We start from the raw sequence: 23,155 nt of genomic DNA, 5'->3' as shown, positions 1-23,155 counted from the left end.
GCAGGGCAGTTGGAGAAGAAGAGTGACCATCTGCAGTGGTGGCGGCCCCAGCTTCGGCAGGAGTGGGGAGGAGCAGCCCAGAAGAGAGTTTTAGGGCACGAGAGGCTGGATGGCTGGTTCAGAGCCCAGCCGTGGGCATCATGCCCTTGTTAGCCTCCCTTCCCCATTATCACTAGTTGGAATGACTCGATCTTTACAAACATCAGGTCTTAGCATATTGTGTTATTGCACTGGGCGGTTCGCACACTTCTGTCCTGCTTGGTTTTTGTGGTTCTCCTTGTCCTATTCACCAAAATCTTCTTCCTTTTACTGTGCTTATGCCAGTTCCATGGCAACTGACTCTTCTGTGCTCCCCACAGTCGTAGCCTCTTAAGGAAGCTCACTGTACGCATGGCTCTGATTGGCCCTGAATGGTATTTAGGCACTTACTATGTGGCAAGCACCATACTACCGCTGGGGTAGATAGAAGACAATCAGGTCAGACGCAGTCCCCGACCCACTCTGGGCTCACATCTAACTAAGAGGGAGAAGAGGTACTTAATCCCCACTTTGTACATGAGGAAATTGAGGTGTGGAGAAATTCAATCACTGCCCAAGGTCACACCGCAGGCAAGCCACAGAGTCCTCTGACTCCCAGGCCAGTGCTCTTTTCACTAGGCCATTTCTGAACCCTGTAATGGGAAAAGTGTTCAAGTCCTTCAAGTCTGAAACAGATTTGTGGCCTATTACACATCTGCAATGTCTTCCCACATTGCCCAGACTTTTTCTCTTTTCCATCCGACTGCAAAACCCTGCCTTCCTAGAGGTTTGTTAGAGCACAGGCTTCTCAGCTCTGAGATCTGTTGTGTCCCCTCTGACCACCTAGGTCAGTCACAAGAGACGGAGAGAAGAGAATGTATGAGGAAGGGAGGCCAGGCAGAAACCGGTCAGAATCTGGGCTAGTTGGCCACAGGCTCCAGATGAGCTTCCTGGACCAGGTGAGTCACCGGGAGGCGCCTGGGAGGCCAGCAGAGTGCTAGTGGTGTTTGGGAAGAATGTGGAGAAGTGGGTGAAGGTCAGACAGAGGGCAGGGATGTGTAAATGTGCACATGCCTCATTTGTGTATCTGCCGTAACTTGCCTCACTTCTGCCGGTTCTTGGATTTGCTAAGCCCTGGGGCTCCTCCGCTCCCCGGCCCAAAGGGAGATTGGGTTTGGGCATTGTCTTGGTTGTGATTTCAGGTGGGCTGGTTTGTGGGGCATCCTCTCCCTGACACTGCCCTCCTGTCCCGAAGAGGCCCCCGGAGTCCTCCAGAGTCCCAGGAGGTTGGTGAGCAACATGTCCTCTGAGCACATACAGAGAGGCGAAGTGACCCGCACATGGTTAGACTGCAAGGCAGTGGTGGGACATTAGAACTCGCTACCGTTGAGGCCCTGAGCCATGCTCACTCTTCTCTTAGATGGTGCTTTTGTCTTGCCCTATCTTGGGGAGACTCTAGGACTGTGTGGTCAGTGAAACCCTAGCCCTTTCCTAGGATGAACAGGATGAAGGAACCCGAGAGACAGAGATCTGTGCCCTTAAGTATTAATGAGAGAGGGGGGGCCAGATACTCCCTGGTGCTAGGGCTGATCTGAGCACCTAGATGTCCCCCGACGATCTCAGTTTCTCAGGAGGAATTCGGGCCTTTCCCATATACCTGCAAGCGCATATCCTCCACCTACTGGCCCCTTAACCAGCCTGGGGGAAGTGACCAGGCCAGCTGAGTTCACTCCACCGTGACCTCCTTTGGAGAGGCTTCCTTTGGGCTGGGCAGGACAGTTCTCACCTCCAAAACGGACCGAGGGTGGGCGGGGGCGAAGGAAGGATGTTGTAGAGGGTGTTGAGAAAGGGTTAGATAAACAGCTATTTCATTTGTTATTATTATTATATTATGATGTTGTAAATTCCATGACAGTAAGAGGATCTGCAGCTGGATCTATCCCAGAAAATCAATTTGAGGGCCCCAGAGAGACCCAGCTGCAAGCCTGGAGAGCAAGGGCTGGCATATCCTGGGGAAGCAACAGCATGACCTGGGAGTCAGGGGTTCTAATCCCAGCCCTGCCATTTGCCTGCAGTGTCACCTTGGGTAAGTCACTCTGGCCTCGGTTTCCTCATCTATAAAATGGGGACTCAATACCCATTCTCCTTCCTACTTAATAATGATAATAATGCTAATGATGGTATCGGTTAAGGTCTTACTATGTGCCAAGCACTGTTCTAAGCTCTGGGATATATACGAGGTAATCAGGTTGTCCCACGTGGGACTCCTGGACTTAATCCCCATTTTACAGATGAGGTAACTTAGGCACAGAGAAGTTAGGTGACTTGCCCAAAGTCACACAGCTGCTAAGTGGCGGATATGGAATTAGAACCCACGACCTCCGACTCCCAAGCCCGGGCTCTTTCCACTAAGCCATGCTGCTTCTCGTTCGTTAGTTGGTTAGTTACTTAGACTGTGACCCCTACATTGGGACGGGGACTATGTCAAACCTGGTTATCTTGTATCTACCCTGATGCTTAGCACAGTGCTTGGCCCAAAGTAAGAGCTTAACAAATACTATTATTATTTATCACTATCCAGAACTGTTGGGGAGGTTCGGGCTTGCCCATGGATGGTCACGATCTCCTGAAACAGACTTGACCTTGTGGTCCCTTGCTCTCCTTGCAGCCTTGGGCCGCCAGGCCCACTCACAGCTTTAGCAGCCGGGTTAAATTTAATGACCGCGTTTACATTCTGGCCCTGTGCCCACGGACCTACAATAGGGCAGTAGGTGAGAGCCTTTTATCTTGTTAACCGATCACATCAAACACCCTTTGTGTTTTCCTAGGGCCTGCAGCCACAGTTTGGCTGATGTGATGTTCTCACTGGGTGGCTGCTGTTCCTGCTTCTCCCGATCATTTAAGTCTTATCCCAAATCCGGGGCCGTAAGTGTAGATGGGAGACACTGCGGATGGAGGAAGTGGGTGGAGGGGGGTGGAAGCGCATGGCAGAGTGTGGGCAGATGTTAGACGGCTCCAGGGTATTTGTAGTTCACCCTTGCCTGAAGCCTGCTGGCTCGAAGCTCCAATATATCATGTAACTTGGGCACCTGCTGCTGCTAACAACAATCATCATCATCATCAACTTGATATATGTGAAGTGATTATTTTGTGCCAACCTCATATCGGAGGTAGGTACAAAATAATCAAATTGGACGCAGTCTCTGTCCCACAGGGGGCTCACAATCTAAGGGGGAGGGAGAACGTGTATCGAATCCCCATTTTACAGAAAAGGAAACTGAAAGTCAGAGAAGTAAAGTGACTCGTCCAAGGTTTCACAGCAGGCAAATGGTAGAGTGGGATTAGAACCCAGATCTCCTGACTCCCAGTTCTCTGCTGCTGTGATCAGACTAGCTGATAGCACCCTGGGCTCCGCCTGGCAGCCCCCCAGGAGAAATTCATCTGAACTTGGTGACTCTGGGTGTTGGGGAACACCAGATGCAGTAGGATCCCCAAGTCAGGACTCCCAAGGAATCTCACATGGAGCAGTGGTATTGGCCTCACACCGCTGGACCTAACTGGTTCTAGTGATCCCATTTTCTGGGATCCCAAAGAGGCACTTGTTTTGGTGTCAGGAGTCTCCACCTGTTGTATCCGGGGCTTCCTCGGGGGATTCTTGTCCCCAAGCACCCTGGGTGTTGTAGCGGGCCTGGGCTGCCGGCATCTGAGCTCCTGGGCTCGAGGCGGTGCAGAATGAGTTACCGTATTAAACCCTGCACATTACATCATGCTGCTTGACCGTGTCCCTTGCAAGGACATACCCGGTGGGGCTCTGATCGGGAGACACACACGTCCACCCCCTCCCCCTCCCAGACGTAGCGACACTAAGGAAGGAATGGCTAATTATCAGGAGCTGTCACATGGGGAAGGAGTTTCCAGCCAGGGAGAGGAAGTTATTGGGAAGCAGGAAAGGTTAGATGCTTGAGGAATGGCTACTTCTAGAGAATTCGGGTACTTCTAGAGCTCGGTTTTGGGCTGGGTGGGTGGTCTAGGCCTTTCGGGCCCCGTGAAGGAAGAAGAATGCCATGCCCAATATCCCCTGGGTCCCAGTCCAGTGACCTTTACCACTCCCCTACCCCAAGCCCTCCCTCCCTGGCCTGGAGATGGGCAGTGAAATTGTCCTTCCTTTTCCCCCTTCATGGGCCTGCCTGGGTCCACTCTCCGTGCTTCTTGGACTGATGGATATTGAATCTGCAGAACTGGTGTCGCCGCTGGCCTCCAGCCTCTCTGATGGGTCTATCAGGGCCTGGGAAATCAGGAGAGCCCATCCATCACAGTTATGAGTCCCCTGGGGCAAAGCGACATCAGCGCTCATGTAGCAAAGGACCAGAGCTGGGAGTTCAGCCCAGCTGCCTGCAAACCCTATTGTGTCCCTTTCCTAACTCTTCCATCCGTTCCCTGCCCGCCCCCCCCCCCCCCCACCTCCCCCCGCTTCCCTGCCCAGCCCCCTCAATCCTTGTCATTTCAGCCAACCTTTGCCCAAAGAGCTGCCTTGAAGTGACCTGTAGACCGGCAGGTCATGGGGTCACACCTGGGCCCAGGAGATTAGTTGCCCCGTGACTTCGGAGCGTACTTTATCCTCGGTTTCTTCAGACTCAATTAGCCCCTTCACCGATCCACGTGTGCCTTCCCTAAGGTCTCCTTCAAACCATGCCGCCTATCCCTAAGCCAGCCCGCCCGAGGTGGGGAAAGCACTTAACTTGACATCCACGGTCACTTTGGTGGGTCTCGGTGGTGTTGGGGACATTGATTTTTGTATTACTATCCCTGACAATCCTACTAATAAGATTTCTTTTTTCACTTTTGTCCCCCGTTTCCACTCTCCCTTACTCTTTCAACCTACACTGGACTCTTCGGTCGGACCTTGATTACATGTCTCATTGATTTCGTTCAGCTATTTATTAATGCACTAATTAGTATATTCGTTTAAGGGAGAGTGACACGAGGGTTGCTTTTTTTTCCCTTTCAGTACAGAGGTGTAGGTTAATGGAAAGCCCTATTTATCTCATTTTGATGTCTGGTGAGAACTGTACTTGTTTTGGGAATTGTTCGAAAGACACGGTTGAGTTTTTCCCACGACTTGTAAGCCTCATTGGTTGGCAGGGACATATCACACCCGGGAAAGGTGAAATCTAGTCTCCTATTGGGTTTTCCATCCCCCCGCATATGTATGTCCCAGGTTAGAGACCGCCAATGGAAGCACAAACACCCCTCTGTGAATGCTACCCTGTTGGCTCAGTGGAAAGAGCACGGGCTTTGGAGTCAGAGCTCGTGAGTTCGAATCCCAGCTCTGCCACTTGTCGGCCGTGTGACTGTGGGCAAGTCACTTAACTTCTCTGTGCCTCAGTTCCCTCATCTGTAAAATGGGGATTAAGACTGTGAGCCCCATGTGGGACAACCTGATTCCCCTATGTCTACCCCAGCGCTTAGAACAGTGCTCGGCACATAGTAAGCGCTTAACAAATACCAACATTATTATTATTATTATTCTCTATCTCATGGATTTCTTTTTTTAAAGGGGTATTTGTTAAGCACTCACTATGTTCCAGGCACTATACTAAGTGCCGGAGTAGACTATTCAGGTTGGATATTATCCATATCCCACGTGGGGCTCACACTCTTCATCCCCATTTTACAAATGAGGTGACTGAGACCCAGAGAAGTTAAATGATTCACCCAAGGTCACACGGCAGACAAGTGGTGGAGCTGGGATTAGAACTCAGGTCCTCGGATTCACAGCTCGTGCTCTTTCCACTAGGCCACGCTGCTTCCTGGATTGAACTTGTTGTTCTCAAACTCCTCTTCACTCCTAGCTAATAATAATAATGTTGGTATTTGTTAAGCGCTTACTATTTGCAGAGCACCGTTCTAAGCTCTGGGGTAGATACAGGGTAATCAGGTTGTCCCACGTGAGGCTCACAGTTAATCCCCCTTTTACAGATTAGGTAACTGAGGCACAGAGAAGTTAAGTGATTTGCCCACAGTCACACAGCTGACACGTGGCAGAGCCGGGATTCGAACTCATGATCTCTGACTCCCAAGCCCATGCTCTTTCCACTGAGCCATGCTGCTTCCTAGCTAAACAGAACATGCTGCACAATGTTGTGTGCTCCTTACTGGTTCACTCCTTCCCCACCCAGTACCAGGCTAGGTGGTCTGGCTTGCTCCGGGGCGCCCTTTATCGGCCGTAAGAGGACTGTATCAGGCTGCTGAGACGATAGGTGACCTGTTCACACCAGATCTCTCTGCTTCTTTTTTTCGGTTTTGTGTTTTTTTTGTAAATAATCGTATTTGGTAAGCGCTTACTATGTGCCAGGAACTGTTTTAAATGCTGGGATAGATACAAGCTAATCAGGTTGGACACAGTCCCTGTCCCACATGGGACTTAGTCTTAACCCTCATTTTGCAGATGAGGTAAATGAGATATAGAAAATTATGTGCCCAAGGTCACACAGCAGACACATGGCAGAGTCGAGATTAGAATCCAGGTCCTCTGTGGCTTAGTAAAAAGAGCACGGGCTTGGGAGTCAGAGGGCATGGGTCTAATCCCTGCTCTGCCAGTTGTCCGCCTTGCGACCTTGGCCGAGTCACTTTACTTCTCTGTGCTTCATTTACCTCATCTGGAAAACGGGAATTAAGACTGAGAGCCCACGTGGGACAACCTGATTACTTTGTATCTACCCCAGTGCTTAGAACAGTGCTTGGCACATAGTAAGCATTTAACAAATACCATTATTATTATTATTCTGACTCCCAGGTCAGTGCTTTATTCATTAGGCCACGTTGCTTGACTTGAGCCTCTCCTCCAATGGAGAGAAAGGCCGAGGTATATTAAAGAATAAAACATCTGTCAGGAAGCCCCCTTGGAGACAAATCCCTTCCTTCTTTCCCCAGGTTATGAGTCACTGGCCTATCTTCGCTCTTCCTGGGTGATTGTGTGGCGTGTGCTCAGAACTGTTTATTTGTGATTTTTAAAGCAATTTACAAGGTAGGGCTGCTTTCTCTGCTCAACAAGAGGAGAAGTGAAGGGACCCTGTGGCCTGAGCGGGAATGGGGTGGTCTAGTGGATAGAGTACGGGTCTGGGAGTCAGAAGGTCATGGGTTCTAATCCCGGCTGCACCACTTGTCTGCTCTCTGACCTTGGGTAAGCCACTTCACTTCTCTGTGCTGTGATGTGCTGTGATGTTCCCTCGTCAGTAAAATGGGGATTACGACCGTGAGCCCCATGTGGGACTAGGACTGTGTCCAACCTGATCACCCCGTATCTACCCCAGTGCTTATAATAATGTTCGGTACATAGTAAGCACTTAACAAATACCATCATTACTTAATATTATTAAGAAGCTGCAGAATACAATTCTCTTCCTTGCCCGCCCTGTTTCAAGGCAAGCGTGTGTGGCCGGGGGTGGGGATGAAGTAAGACATTGGTGACTTGAAGGTCAGAGGTGAAGTTGGAAGCCGCCATGCTCTGTGCGTTTGCTTCCCCTGAGTTTATCGTTGCCCAGGAACCAGGGGCCATAGGCTGGCAAGGTTTTAAAATAGAAAGCGCAAGGGAGAAATGAAAGCGAAGAGATCATGTGACAAGGTTGACTAGGGGGCGTGTGCGGATCACTGAGGTGGAGCCCTTAGGCAGGACTTGCCCAGAGAAAGCTGGGTGGGGGAAGGGGCCAGCTGACCAAGGGGCCAGCTGAAGATTGGGAGGCCCAGGAAGCTGAAGCAGGCATGGAGGGAGCTTACAGAGAGAGTGTGGAGCCGGAGAAGATCTTCAGCAAAGACTGACATCCTGAGGTACGGAAGGGCCTGGAAAAAAGAAGGGTGTGAGTGTGTGTGAGTGACCCAAAGACGTGTGTTGTGGGGGAAATGGGTTTTTTTGTTTAAGCTCTATCTCCTTCACCCACCCGGGGGGTGAGGCTGGAGTGGCTGAAGGAGTCAGAACACCTAGCTTCCAGAGGCTGTTTGCCAAATGAGGGGCTTCAGTGTTTGGGGTGTGATATTCATTTCTCCCTCTTTTTTTGCTTACTTAATGCTTACTGTGTGCCAGACACTGTACCCAGCACCGGGGTAGATTCAAGCCAATCAGGTTGTACGCAGTCCATTTCCCACTCGGGGCTCACAGTATGAATTCCCATTTAACAGATAGGTAACTGAGGCCCAGAGAAGTGAAGTGACCTGCCCAAGTGAAAGCTTGCAAATCTGTCCTGGATCGGAGAAAATGAGACTGGGCTTTGTTTTTGACTGCAACTCTGACCTGAGGACTCGAGAATGCGGGTGAATCATTTCCCACAAACTCATACCTCCTCTAGACTGTAAACTTATTGTGGGCAGGGAACGTATCTACCAACTCTGTTATATTGTGCTTTCCCAAGTGATTAATATAGTGCTCTGCGCACAGCAAACTCCCAGTAAGTACGATTGATTGACGGATTGGTCACACGGCCGGCAAGAGGCAGAGCCGGGATTAGAACCCAGGTCCTTTTGACTACCAGGCCTGTGGTCTTTCCACTAGCCACACCGCTTTCCCCTACAGCGCTTCCGCCGCCACCCCCCCACGCCAGCCACAACGCTTAATGAACATATCTTTAGACTAGCTGTAATTTATTTTAAATAAATAAATAAATAATATATTTATTGTATATTATTGATATATAATAATTAATACAGGAGCCTCCCCTCCTAGAGTGAAAGCTGCTTGAGAGCAGGGATCGTGACCAGAAACTCTTTTGAATCGTACTCTCCCAAGTGCTTAGTGCGGGGCTCCGCACACAGTAAGGGCTTGATAAATACCATTAATCAGTCGGCTGATACACGATCAGCTCAGAGCAAATGCTGGTCTGCCTTGTGTGGAGGTGGAGGCGGGGGGTCCCAGCGTACCCCAGTGGTATCCTAAGACTAGAAAGTAATGGAAGGAAACAAGGCTTTGAATCTCCCTGTCATAACCTGAGGGTGACTGCCCATTTCCCGTGCCTTCATGGACCTTCTTAGTTTCTCCAAAGAGGTTCCCTGACCTGAGGTTTCACACTACGATAGCCGCTGATAGCTCCCAAGGATAACCGGATTCTCCTTTGCCAACGCCCACCCAATTCCAGTACAGACAGAGGGCAGGCCAGCTGGAAAACAGACTGGCTGGTATGAAACTGGACAAGTGGCCACCCTATATCGCATTCCAGTGTATGGCATGACTTCACCAGCTGCTTATGTTTTGTAGTCGAAAACTTTTTTTTCGAACTCTCCAGTGTCTTCCCTCGTAACTCAGCTCTTTTTCCGAAGCCCTAGCATCCAGCGGCCATTGGAGAAGGCTTTGTCTGGGGTTCTACAGGATGCGGCCTCCAGTTTTCCCTCTCTGTTCTTTTGACTCCTTGTCCACCGTTCCGGCCGCCCTTGCCCAGGCTCCTCGCCGGCCCCTGGGCGGCCTTTGTGCTCAGGTTGGCTGGCCTATTCTGAACACTGAGTTTCATCTCCGCTGGTGATCCGTTGTTGTGACCACCCAGAGAGGTGGCTGCCTCTGCTACCTGTCCTGAAGACAGAGAATAACCCAGCTGCTTAGGAGGTCAGGTCCTGGCCAGTTTGCCATTGTGGTGGCTCTTTTTCAGTTCCTGCAAATAGCAGGCAGTCCTGAGGGGAAAAAAACGCATCCTGGAGCTACTCAGATTGTGTTGGGCATGTGGGTAAGAGGGTACGACCCTCCTACATCTCCTCATTTTGTTATCCTGAGGATGCTAACAGATGCACACCATGGGTGAAGCAGTCACAGGGAATGGAAAATGGAGAGAACAAACAACTGGGCTTGCTTGAAGAGATTCTGATATTGATCCCAATAGTCAAAAATGAGCCCCTGTCTCTCCACTGTTTCTTGTGACCTAGTGGAAATAACTCAGGCCTGGGAGTCAGAGGTCCCGTATTCTAATTTTGGCTCTCCCACTTGCCTGCTGAGTGACCTTGGATAAATCGCTTCACTTTTCTTTGTCTCAGTTTCCCCTTTGGTAAAATGGGGATTCAATACCTGTTTTCCCTCCCTCTTAGACTGTGGGCCCCATGTGGAACAGGGGCTGTGTCTGATCTGATTGTAGAGAAGCAGCATGGTTTAGTGGATAGAGCACTGGCCTCGGAGTCTGAAGGACCTGGGTTCTAATCCCAGCTCCACTATTTTCATTCATTCAATAGTATTTATTGAGCGCTTACTATGTGCAGAGCACTGTACTAAGCGCTTGGAATGTACAAATCGGCAACAGATAGAGACAGTCCCTGCCCTTTGACGGGCTCACAGTCTAATCGGGGTATGTCTGCCGTGTGACTGCGGGCAAGTCACTTCAGGCGTCTGGGCCCATCTGTGAAATGGGGATTAAGAGTGTGAGACCCAAGTGGGACAGACACTGTGTTCAAATTGACTGTAACCCCATTGTGGGCAGGGAATGTGACTGTTTATCACTATACTGTACTCTCCCAAAAACTTAGTATAGTGTTCTGCACACAGGAAATGCTCAGTAAATACAATTGAATGAATGGATGATTAACTCATATCTACCCCAGTGCTTAGAACAGTGCTTGGTGTATACTAAGTGCTTAACAAGTACCATTATTATTATTATTATTATTATTACCCCAGTCCTTAGCACAGTGCTTGTCACATAGTAGCACTAAATGTATACCACAGTTATTATTAAATTATTCTATTTTACTTTTCTGTGGTTGCTTCCTTTTCTCTGCTAGTGAAGCTGAGTGGCTCAGCTTGACTTTCTTTTGTTATCTTATTTTCCCCCCTGATTCTGAATGTCTGGCCCAGTGGTTTTCCCATTCAGAGAGATGCTTAAATCATTTGAAATCACTTTCCTTGGTCTCATTTCTTCCTCTTCTCTCTCTTCCCTCCCTGTTTTGGCTCTTCCAAATAGATCTTAGAAACACTTCATGCCAGTTTCTGAACATTTGCCTGCTCATCATCTTTCTGAGACTAATGTTTGGCCCCAAGTTACTGGAGCTCCTCACCAGCCCAATCCTCTTATCTGGAGTGTTCTTTACCCAGAAACTCTTGAAATGGCTTCCCGCTGGAAAGCCCAACACTAGAAAGCCACTGCTGTCATTTTGTGGGGTTTTTTTTTTCTTTCCCCTTTGGCTGTTTCATTTCCTTCCATTTCCTTCACTCATTGGGCTCCAGCTGTGCAACATGTGGAACTCAGAGGCCTGGCAAACTGGAGGAGAGTGATCAAGCTGACTGAAAACCTGCATTGGAAAACTGAATTTCCCAAATTCAGGCCATACACACTTGATCCTCACTTCTTTCCCCTAGAGAGGATCTAGGTCTCTCTCTGTCTTTCTCTCTCTCTGTGCTGGGGCACTGGAGAGGTGAATACAATCTGGGGTGAGGAGGGTGGGAGCGGGAGAGATAGAGAGAGAGCAAGAGAGAGAGAAAGAGAAAAAGGGAGAAAGAGAAAGAAACATCAATCTCTGTCATCTTCCCTCTCAATTTTTCTGCCTTGGCGGAAAATAGTAACACTTGGGTCGTGGTGTTTTCCCGGCTTCTTCGGGAGCAGCAGCGTCTGTTCTTCCACACTGATCTTGCCCAGGAAATGGCTGGTAGAGACAGTCCTGTCACTGCTGCTACCAGGAAAGAAAACCAGTGAGAAATTAAAGAGATTTTGTCCACTTTTACCTTTGTCGTGTTCTCCCAGGAGCTTAGTACAGTTCTCTACCCGCAGTGTTTAGTCAATCAATCCGTCAATGGTATTCCTTGAGCGCTTACTATGAGCAGAGCACTGTACAAAGCTCTTTGGAGAGTATGATACAACAGAATTAGTGGGTATGTTCCCTATCCTGCTCAGTAAATGCTACTGATTTGATTGCATCCCCCAGACAGGTTGTGGTGTAGGAAGGAGGAATGTTGTGTGTGTGTGTGTGTTTATATGTGTGTGTGTTTATGTGTGTGTGTGTTTATATGTGTGTGTATGGGCACGCGTGTCCTAGGAAGATGCAAGTCAAGGATGGAAGACGGGCCCTTCCCCTGTGACTTCGGCCTTGTTCCACCCAGTTGGCCCATGGTGGGTGTCTAACCTAGTTGGAAGTGTCTCTGCTGAGAGAAGCTGTCAGAGGGATTCAGGGGGATCCATTAGGACAGGAGGTTTCAGAGAAGGTATCTTAGGGGCGGCAGATTTCCAAAATGCCTTCTGTTCTTTAAACGGCCTGGAGGTATTCTTTCCTTGCAAACCTACAGGCCTAGCGGAGAGATGGGCTCTGGGAATCCACCAGGGAATATGGCACCCTCTCACTCTAGCTCTGGAGGGACGCTGGCAACTGAGAATGAAAAGGCAGCCGCAAATCAAGATTGTGAGTAGGATGTGGGAATCGGCTAGGGCTGCCTTGCTTTATCTGCAGCATGTTCAGCTCAGATCAGGGACTTTGCCAGGAATTTATTTATGAAATTAAGCAGTTCTGCCTTGAAATTTTTTACTTTAATTTTTATCTCCCAGCCCCCTGTAGGGGGAAGCAGGAGTGATTTTTTCAAAGTTAGCTAATTTGATACTTTATATACTCTCTCTCTCTCTCTCTCTCTCTCTCTCTCTCTCTCTCACACACACACACACACACACACACACACACACACACACCCCCAAGCTTTCTCTTTTACCCTCTCTTACCCAGCTATTTCCTCCTTTTCCTTGATGAAGCATTTAATTTCAGCCCCTCTCTTGACACATATTTTTTCTTCTTTTTCCTTACCTTGGTCTTGTTACATTTTTAATTCCAAATTAATGTGACTGCAGGTCAAGCTGACCCCCACTGCCACCCCATTCTCAAATTCTTCATCAGAAACCAAACTATATCTGAATGGCCTGTGGTGAGGTGTGCTCCTTCTTGTTTTTTCAGCACTTTTCCTTGAGCGTGACTTTTTTTTATGATATTTCCTAAGCATTTACTATGTGACAGGCACTGTACTAAATGGGGTATAGAAAAGCTAATCAGGTTGACAGTCCATGTCCCACCTGGGGCTCACAGTCTTAATCCCCATTTTGCTGATGAGGTAACTGAAGCACAGAGAAGTTAAGTGCTCTACCCAAGGTAACCCAGCAGATAAGTGGCAGAACCGGGATTAGATCCCGGATCATCTGACCCCAGGCCTGTGCTCTTCCCCCTAGGCCATGCTGCTTGTTTGCGGTAAAGCTTAATTCACTTCCAGTGAGGTTGAGGGGTTGAGAAACAGAGAAAAAGGAAGAGAAAGAGTCATCATTAGAGACATTTTACAGACAACCGAGAAGAAGAGAAGAGGAGTGAGTTGTCTGGGATTGGACTTCTAATGAGAAATTGTTGAAAACCTGCCTCCTGAAGCTAAATCTTTGACTTGAAAATTGTATATCAGTGTCTGGGAGAGCTGCTAGTCAAGGCCAATGTGAAATGTCAGTTTTTCCTTTTTCTACTGACTCGTCTTAGGTTTGTGTCTTTTCCCCACAACCTTTCTGATTCTGACAAAGGCACAGAGACATGTGCTGGCAGTTAGATTGGGTTGGATGCTAAATATAAAACCAGTACAGTTACTACGGCTACGACTACTATTACTATTAGGGGAGGCAGCGTGGCATAGTGAGTAGACCGTGGGCCTGGGAGTCAGAAGGTCATGGGTTCTAATCCCAGCTCTGCCACACGTCTGCTGTCTGACCTTGAGCAGATCACTTGACTTCTCTTGGGGCTCGGTTACCTCATCTGCAAAATGCAGATTGAGACTGAGAGCCCCACACGGGACACTGATTTACCTGCATCCACCCCAGCGCTTAGTACAGTGCCTGGCACGTGGTAAGCGCTTAACAGATACCACTGTTATGATTAGTGGGTGGGATAGGTTGTGGGATTTTGAACTGAGTATTTTAGGTTTCCAAGTCATTTCCCATCACGACTGTGTAAAACAATCTAGAATTTGGAGTGTTGGAAACCAGGGCTGAGGACCAGTGGCCTCAATATCCCTGTCATCTGAAGCTCTATGGGAATGTCAGAGCAGACCAAAACTCAGGGAAAACGGAGAGTTTGGCTGGTGGTTATTAGGAAGTACATCTAATTTGCTCCCTTCCTGTAGGTACCCAGCCTTCTGCTGAGTTTCCTCCTCTCCTGGGTTCAGCCTCTCTGGGAGGGGCAGGGTCAACCTCTGCTGTCACTCACTCATGGTCAACCTCTCCATGAGTGACAGCTCCCCAGGTGGACTGCAAAGTTGTGGAACTCCTGGAGTCTCACGGGGGGCCTGCAGTTCCTGGGAGGGGCAGCTGGAGGATTCTGTCTCTGTGAGTGACAGAAGGAGGGAGACAGAAGAATGGGAACTTTGTATGAAAGCTTCCTGCTGTGGCTTGACGTCTGGACAATCACTGATATTTGTTGAATGCTTACTGTGTGCAGCGTACGTTACGAAGCACTTTGTAGATTATAATACAACAGAGCAGGTAGACATGTTCCCTGCCCACATATTGGAAAATGGAAACCGACTGCCCTCTGTGGGATAGAGTGATGGTGGACAATAACATCATCATCATCATCATAATCATAATAATAATGATCCTAGGTGTAGCTGTAAGTCTTTACAGTATGCCAAGCCCTCTACTAAGTGCTGGAGGAGATACAAGATAATCAGGCTGGACACAGTCCTTTAGACTGTAAGCTCATTGTGGGCAGGGAATGTGCCTGTTTGCTGTACTCTCCCAAGTATAGTGTTCTGCACACAGTAAATGCTCAATAAATACGATTGACTGACTGACTCTCTCACATGGGACTCACCGTCTAAGTAAGGGTGAGAACAAATATCGAATCCCCATTTTACAGGCGAGAAGACTGAGGCACAGAGAAGTGAAGCGACTTGCCCTTGGTGACACATCCGTCAAATGGCGGAACGAGGATTAGAACCCAGGTCCACTGACTCCCAGGCCCATGCACCTTCCACTAGGCGCCGGTGGGCGGGTGAGGGATGGAAATATGAGAGGACCCACAACGCAGGAGGCGAGCACTCAGCTCCCAGCCTCTCTGCCTGCCTCAGCAGCTCCCATTTAGACGTTAAATTGCACGCAGCGGTCGTTGGTCTATTTAAAGTGTCCTCGAAAATGGCACTCAAGTATGTAACACGGCTATTGCACTGACGTGGATGAGGTATTTATGGAGAGGCTGTCTCTCTTTTTTTTGGATAGGGGTTTATAACTAGAGGCTGTTAAATGACACTTGCATTGTAAAAAAAAGAAAAAAACACTCCACTATCTCTTTCTCCATCTCTCTATCTAGTCATAATCTCCCTGGTTATTTCCCGCACCAGCCCACTTCCCCTTCCATCGGCACCCAGAGCTCATGGAAGATGACCTGGGGCCGATATAAGTTGGGGCAGGAATTGTCCAGAGTAGTAAGAATAATTGCCATTTAGGCTATTAGCATTCTAGGGATGTGCTCTTGCTGGGCTTGCTCTCCACCTCGGTTTGACAGCTTAATGGTTTGTGGGAGAAGGAGTGTTTTAACAGACTCTTCGCTACCTATTGTGAGAGGAGGGACTGGGTGAGGAGAGGAGCTGGCCTGTCAGGGGGAAAGTGGCTTCGGGAAGGAGATGTGGGTGACCAGGACAAGGGTTAGACTCGAGTCCTAGGGCTCAGGTTGTACTCTTTTCTTTAAATTCGGCTATTAGTTCTTCTCATTGGAGCCCTCTGTCTGGTCTGGCCTCTAAAGGACCAGCTAGGGCAACAAGCCCAATTCTCCCTTGACCTAAGATTTCCCTGTAGCTCCCAACATCCCAACATTAAGATCACATCTCCTCCAAAAGGCCTTGCCTGATTAAGCCCTCTTTTCTCTGACTCGCTTTCACTACTGCCTTGCCTATGCACCACAACCTTTGGACACTTGATATTCTTCCCATCCCCAACCCCACAGCATTCATATACATATCTTTAAATTATATATTATAAATGATTTATTCATATTAATGTCTGTCTCCCCATCTAGTCTGTAAGTGTGTTTTGGGTAGGGAACGTATCTGCTAATTCTGATGTATTGTACTTACTGAAGTGCCTAGTCCAGTGCTGCGCACTTAGTAAGCCCTCAATCAATACAGTTGATTGATTCCCAACATCCTCAAGATCCTGCCTTTTCCCTCCACTTTCCTGCATAAAACAACCCCCAACCTCTTCTCCTCTCAATTTGGGAAGCTTCCACTGGTCCGTTACCCCCGACCCCAGGCCCTGTTGGTACTGTGGATCTCTGCCTGGTCCCAGGAGATAACTGGAGACCCCCAGATATCTCAGTGGTGAACGGTGGCTGATGTCCAGGGGATATCCATTTACTCCCATCACCATGGCCGTTGACACATGTTGAGATTTCCCTCAATCAATCAATCCTATTTATTGAGCACTTACTGTGTGCAGAGCACTGTACTAACCTCTTGGGAGAGTACAACCTAACAGTATAAAAGAGTTGGTAGACACATACCCTGACAACAAAGAGCTTACAGTCTGCATTGATTCTCTTCCAGGTCATTTATGGAGATGGTAAACAGAACCGGCCCTAGCACTGGTCTCTGGAGGATTCCCCCATTTACACATATCCACCCTTAAAAGCCTTTGTTTCCTGTTTTTTAGCCAGGTTTCTGTACATTACCTCTAATCCAGTGACTTCAGCCTGACCTAGTGAGAAGCAGCATGGCCTAGTGGAAAAAACACCGGCTTGGAAGTCAGAGGACCTGGGTTCTAATGCCGGCTCTGCCGCTGACCTGCTATGTGACCTTGAGCAAGTCATGTAACTTCTCTGGACCTCAGTTCCCTCATCTGAAAAATGGGGATTCAATTACCTGTTTTCTCTCCTACTAGGAGGATGTGAGCCCCATGTGGGATTATCTTGTATCTACTCCAGAACTTAGTACAGTGCCTGGCACGAAATGAACACTTAACAAACACCACAATTATTATTTCTCAGATTTTTAAAACAAAGTTTGAGATGGAATCTTTCAAAGACCTTTTGAAAAATAAAGGCATATTTTATCCACCGATTCCCCTCTATCCACAAGCTTGTTGCCCCCAACAGTGAACTCCAGTAGATTCCAAAGGCATGGTTTTCTAATAATAATTATAAAAATTGCAACATATGTTAATTGCTTATTATTATCCAAGCATTGTGCTAAGCGTGAGGATAAATACAGTACGATCAAGTCAGATACAGTCTATGAGGGACAGAGAGCAAGTATTTTATCCCTGTTTTACAGATGAGGAAGGTAAGGCCCATAGAAGTTAAATGACAGCTCAAGGTCACAGAGAAAGCCCGTGGTGGAGCCAGGCTAATAACCCAGGTCTCCTGACTCACAATACTATGCTCTTTCCATTAGGCATTGCTGCTTTTTGGCAGGAGAGGTGATAGATCTCTTAGAGGACCCATCTTGTTTTCCCCTTCAGAGTTTATGTTTTCTAATATATCACCAAGGCAAAATTTAATTAGTGATCCTATTAATTTTCCAGGTTTAGAAGTGAGATTTACCAGCTTATATTTTTCAGGATCACCCCCAGAAACCTATTTGTAGATGAAAATTGTCTTGGCAATCCTGCTAAACCTTGGGCACAGAGGCTATTTGCAATGATAGGTTACACTTTTCCCTGGAATTCTACAACTCACCATCCAAATTCCTTGAGAGTGCACTGCTGGATGTCATCCAGTGATTTGTTTTCCCCGTTTATCAATTTGATCTAAAACATCCTGTGTGACCACCCCAATTTGATTCAGTCCTTCTAATCTGCCTGGGAATCTCTCTAACGTCTTTCTCAATAAGGCTCAACTAAAGAATTCGTAGTCACTCAATTCTTTCCTTTTCGAACTGTCAATCAAATAATGATATTTATTGAGTGTTTACTGTGAGAAGAGCCCTGTATTAAGTTCTTGGGAGAGTGCACTACAGCAGAGTTGGTAGACATAACCCCTGCCCTCAAAGAGCTTATAGACTATGCATCTCTGTGTGTCGTTTACCTCATGATTGTCAAGTGATCTCACTGATAGATTTGGAAAATATTTTGTTAGAAACTTTGGCATCTCTTGAAAGATGTTCTTTCAAAATCCTCTTGGGCTTAATTTCCTTCTAGTTTTCATGGACTTCCTTATTTTCCGGAGAGGGTTTCGTGAGAATGTAAGCTCCTTAAAGGCAGGAATATGTTACTTCTTTATTGTGGACTTACCAAGTGCTTAGTTCAGTGTATTGCACCAAGTGGACACTCAATCAAGGCTACTGCTATTATTTTCTATTTTTTTAAATAACAATATCCCCATGACATATGCTTTGAGTTGAAGAGTTAGTCATGTATGGTTTCTATAGCATCACCTGATTTTTTTGTTCTTTGGTACCCTTTTCTCCTGAATCTCCAGGCTTCTAGTACATCCTTTTTTGGTTACTCCTTTTAACCTCTATCCAACTAGGGTTCTGGGGCTTTTTTAAAACATAATTTTCTTTTCTACAGTTAAATCTTTTTGGATATTTTTTCCTGGCCTTCCCCACCCCAACAAGAATGTAACACTTTATTGAGTTGTGGTTTCTCTTGCCCAGAGGCTCTCCTACTTACAGCTCCTGTATCAGAACCTGTCCACGACTCTGAATGAATCCAGGATATTATGTTTCTTTTATGATGAACTGTTCTAGGAGACTGACTGACTGACAGGCTGGCTTGCAGACCTCTGCTACTGTGGGGGGGAACTGAATTGCTGGATGGGTCAGGGTGACGGCTATGTGCCCCACGTCCACTAGACAAACTGGTCTCTAGGGAAGGATTTTCTCCTCCGCTGGCTTGATAAAAGATGCAGGGGGCAGCTAGCGAGGCCACTGTGTTCCTGGCTTTGGCCGTGACTGGCTGTGCATCCCCCTGTGAAATTGACAATAAAGGATCCTGGCTGAGAGAATGGTTTCATCCAGATAAAAAAAGTCCCACCTTTCAGCTTCTATTCATTCCACCCATTTTCTCTCCTGTCCCTTTTCACACCTCACTCTCAGAGGACTAGTTGGTCATGGATTTGCACTCTCACTGTCTCTGTCTCTGTTTTTTTCTCTCTCTCTCCTTCCTCCCTGTCCTCTTTCTCCACCCACCAAATCAGGGATGTGGGATTGGAGCCAAAGTTCCTAGACCACTGTCGGATCTCATCTTGGCTGAGCAAGGGACATTTCCCTCCTCAGGTCACGGGGGAAGCAATTAGTACATTTCTCCTCCACAAGCCTTTTGGCAGGGGTGGGTGTTGGGACTTAATCAATCAATCAATCAATAGTAGTTACTGAGTGCTTACCATGTGCAGAGCACTGTACTAAGTGCTTGAGAGAGTGCAACATAACAGAGTTGGTAGCCACGTTCCCTGCCCGCAAGGAGTCTACAGTCTAAAGGGGCAGGCAGACATTAATATAAATTAAGGCTATGTACATAAGTGCTGTGGAACTGAGGGTAGGTTGAATAAAGGGTGCAAATCCAAGTCGCAAGAGCTACACAGAAGGGAGAGGGAGTAGGGGAAATGACGGCTTAGTTGGGCACATAGTAAGCCCTTTTATTATTATCATTATTATCATTATTATTATTATTATCATCATCATGCCAAAGGCTTCATTTCCCCTTCTGGAAAGACTTCATCTTCCCTGGTGGATTATCTGACTTCCGAAGTCAATCCATTCTTTAATTGAGTTATTTTCCCCTGCCTCTTCCAGAAACGGCCTCTTGGGGGGTTCAGAGACGAGCGGGGAAGTGGGGAGGAGGAGGGGCCGGAGTGGGCCCTGGGATGGCTGGACTGTGGCATAGAGGTGTGGATCCAGCTTGGTTAGGTAGGAAGAAGTACATTTCCAGTGTCACCTTAATTTCACCTCCTTCGTTTTGCGGGATAGACCATCTTCGATTCCTTGCTTCATTTTCCTTGGGGCTTGGGTGGTGTTTGCTATTTGTAGGAGGTTGCAGGGTGAATTTCCAATTTCCCCTTTCCCTTATTGGACACACCTCTGCCCTCAGTCCTCAGTTGGCTTTCATCATGGTCTCTAGCTGCGACCTGAACTCTGACCCAGGCTTAAGGCAAAGGATCAGACCCAACTAGCGAGAGGGAAACCAACAGCCCAGCCGGCGTCGTCATGCCCCTCCAGGGCCTTCGTGCCTCCTATGTGGTTATCAGCTTATGCCATAAAGATCAATCGATCGATCGGTTGTACTGATTGCTCTGCACCATCCTGAGTGCTCGAGAGAATTCAATATAATAATACGACCTAGTTGGTAGACATGTTCCCTGCCCACAACGAGCTTACAATCTAGAAGAAGAGTGACCATCTCTCCAGAGAGGGCCAGAGACCCGGTGTCCTGGCCACCCTTGTCAGCCTTGCAGTCTGCTGGCACACGACAGTGTGTTTGCCTTTCCAGGGCGAGGAGGGTGAGGCCCTCTGTGAAGTCAGCAGGGTATCAGCAGAGACTGTAAGCCCGTCAATGGGCAGGGATTGTCTCCATCTGTTGCCGAATTGTACATTCCAAGCGCTTAGTACAGTGCTCTGCACATAGTAAGCGCTCAATAAATACTATTGAATGAATGTGGCACAGTCAGTTTTCAGACATGCTTTTCTCCTCATTCTCCATCCTTGTTTTTCATCCTTTCTCCTTTGACATTTCCAAGTCCTGTGATGCCATGGCCCTAGAATCCCCATCTTGGGGAGTTTTCAATTGGTTGAACCCAAAGCACTAGGATGCAGATCAGGACAAAATTAAATAACAGTAATAGTGGTATTCACTTACTGTGTGGTAACTGGTCAGTCACAGTCCCTGTTTAAGGAGAAACATATCCCCATTTTGCTGATGGGAAAATGAAGCACAGAGAAGTCAAATGAGACTTGCCCGAGGTCACACAGATAGACAAGTGGGAGAGTCAGGCTTAGGATAAAAAAACAAGAAAAATGAAGTAAGAGGGCAGGACTCTGTACCCCTGAGTTACTGGGAGATCCTCTTGGATGGGCTTTGGGCTCGCTCTTCTGGGCCCCTCCTCCCACACCTAGCCTGGTCCCAGGCCATCTGACCTTTCTCCCTCCACTTACCCAGCTTTGGGGAAGAAGGCAGCAAGGCCCAACCCCCTGGTAGGAGCTATGAATTTTTAATCCCTATTTAGTCCCTGGCTCATCCCCACAACCTCACCGAGTCACTTGCCCTCTTCTGAGTTTGGTTTCCTCATCTGGAAAAGAGGGGAGTCCCCCCAGTGGACCTCGAGGGGACACCATTCGAGGGAACCGGTCGAATATAACTCTGATTTCCACGCACGGAAATTCTGGTCAGTTTGGTCAAGCCCACCCTCTGCTGGACGGGTGGCAGCCACCAAGTCAGGGGTCTGGACTCTACCTTCTGCTCTGCCTCTGCTCCTTGCTTTGGTCTTCAGATTTCCATTTCTGTGAGTTGTTTTTTTCACGAAAGTAGAAGCGATAATCCCTCTCTCCACTTCTCCTCCCAGGGATGTTATGAGAATGAGTGAAGAAACATGTGCAGTGTTGCCAACTCTGGGCAGAAAGAGGCTTAGATACATTCAAAGAATCATCACCACCGTCATCATCTATCTTGTTATGATTCTTATCATTTTTATCATCATTACTAGAACGGTTACTAGTAAAACTCCTTCCTGTGGGTCCGCGTCCTCTCTTCTGGTCTGTTTTCAGTTTTAGAATCGGTATCCTTTGAGGGGAAGTGTCTTGTCTTCTTTTGATATAGTTATCGGGCACTTAATAGATAGCAATTTAATCTTGGCTGGGCAAGGGACAACCCAACCCCGGACGAGGGTTGAGAAAATCATTGAGATGAGAGCCAACCTACTCAGGTAAAACATCTTTCTGGAGGGAGGCGGTGACCACACGACTTTCTACAGCCTTTTTTATTTTTTTTTAAAGATCGAGAATATAACTCTTGCAGCTTCCGGCGGAGGCAGAGACTTCTGCCAAGATTTCAGGCGTGCAGCTGAAATATGTTTTGTATTTTACAAGCCTTGGCTCATCGCAGAATTAAATAGCACTAATTACATGAATATAGACTTCAGCAAAGCAGACAACTGTTCGTTTCCTGATTTTCCCTGCAGTGAAGAAAGGGGGTGGGGGTGGGGGTAAATGGGGCTGGGGGCTGGGATGGGAGCTCACCCACCTGACATCATGTGGCAATAGAAACCCTGTCATTTGGCCTGAATGAGCACAAAAATAGCTCACTTCCTTGCCGTGCTACTGTTTGATGGAATTATAGGTTTCTTTGAGTCAGTCCCCCAGTGCTGAGAGGCTGGAAGGTGTATTTTTGAGAGTGGGTCGACTCCTAGGTGCCACAGTTATGGGGCCTTGTGATTCTTACTGTCTGGGGAGGCTTCGGGTCTAAGAAGTAGACCGTAAGCTCTCTGTGTCAGGCATAGTGTCTACCGACTCTGTTGAATTATACTTTCCCAAGCTCTTAGTAACCTTTCAGTAAATACTTTTGATAGATGGAGGGTGGGGCTTGTTAGGGTGCTCTGAGTGGTTTGACGACACTGCCCCAAGCAGGAGGTCCTTGGCTGGCTCGAGAAGAGTCTTTGGCATGAGGCTTGCTATCTGAACCTGCTGTGTCTGTGGGAAATCTGAGTAGTCAGGCAGGGGGTTTCTGCTACTGCTCAGAGCAAGCTGGTGGGAAACAGCAGGGCCGGGTGCAATGGGGTATGTGAACTCCTCTCTGGGTATCAGTCGTCTGAGGGTGGAGAAGGAAGTAAGTGCAGCCTGGGAGTCAGTGTGGCCTAGTGGAAAGAGCACGGGCTTGGGAGTCAGAGGACCTGGGTCCTAAACCTAGCTCTGCCACTTTCCTGCTGGGCGTTCTTCGGCAAGTCACTTACTTTCCCTCTGCCTTGGTTTTCTCATCCATAAAATGGGGGTGAAATAACTGTTTTCCCTCCTACTTAGATTGCAAGCCGCCTGTGGGACAGAGACTGTGTCCGACCTGATTATCTTGTATCTACCCTAGTAGTTAGTTTTGTGTTTGGCACATAGTAAGTGCAAAACAAATATTATTGTTATTAATATTCGGCATCTAGTCCCCACTCTACCCCTTGCCACTTAAGCAAGTCTCTTAATTTTTCAGTGGTTCCGTTTCTCCATCTATAAAATGGAGGCAAAATACCCATTTGCTTTCCC

At 47.8% G+C, this 23,155-nt stretch overlaps 1 protein-coding gene across 2 annotated transcripts in view; it reads left to right on the top strand.

Annotated features, from left to right (window-relative positions):
- PLXNA4 (plexin A4) overlaps positions 1–23,155 on the top strand; it is a 309,259-nt gene that overhangs the window by 14,257 nt on the left and 271,847 nt on the right. Inside the window, exon 1 of one of the 2 annotated variants that reach the window (XM_029073008.2) lies at positions 7,762–7,845. The exons of the other annotated variant lie outside the window; for it this stretch is intronic. The gene's annotated coding sequence lies outside the window, so the exon portion shown is untranslated. Of the gene's footprint in view, positions 1–7,761; positions 7,846–23,155 lie in introns of those variants that run through there. 2 annotated transcript variants of the gene reach the window in all.

Source organism: Ornithorhynchus anatinus, chromosome 10, assembly GCF_004115215.2.
Source record: "Ornithorhynchus anatinus isolate Pmale09 chromosome 10, mOrnAna1.pri.v4, whole genome shotgun sequence".
In the NCBI taxonomy this organism is placed as follows: domain Eukaryota; kingdom Metazoa; phylum Chordata; class Mammalia; order Monotremata; family Ornithorhynchidae; genus Ornithorhynchus; species Ornithorhynchus anatinus.
This window is presented reverse-complemented; position numbering and strand designations above follow the sequence as displayed.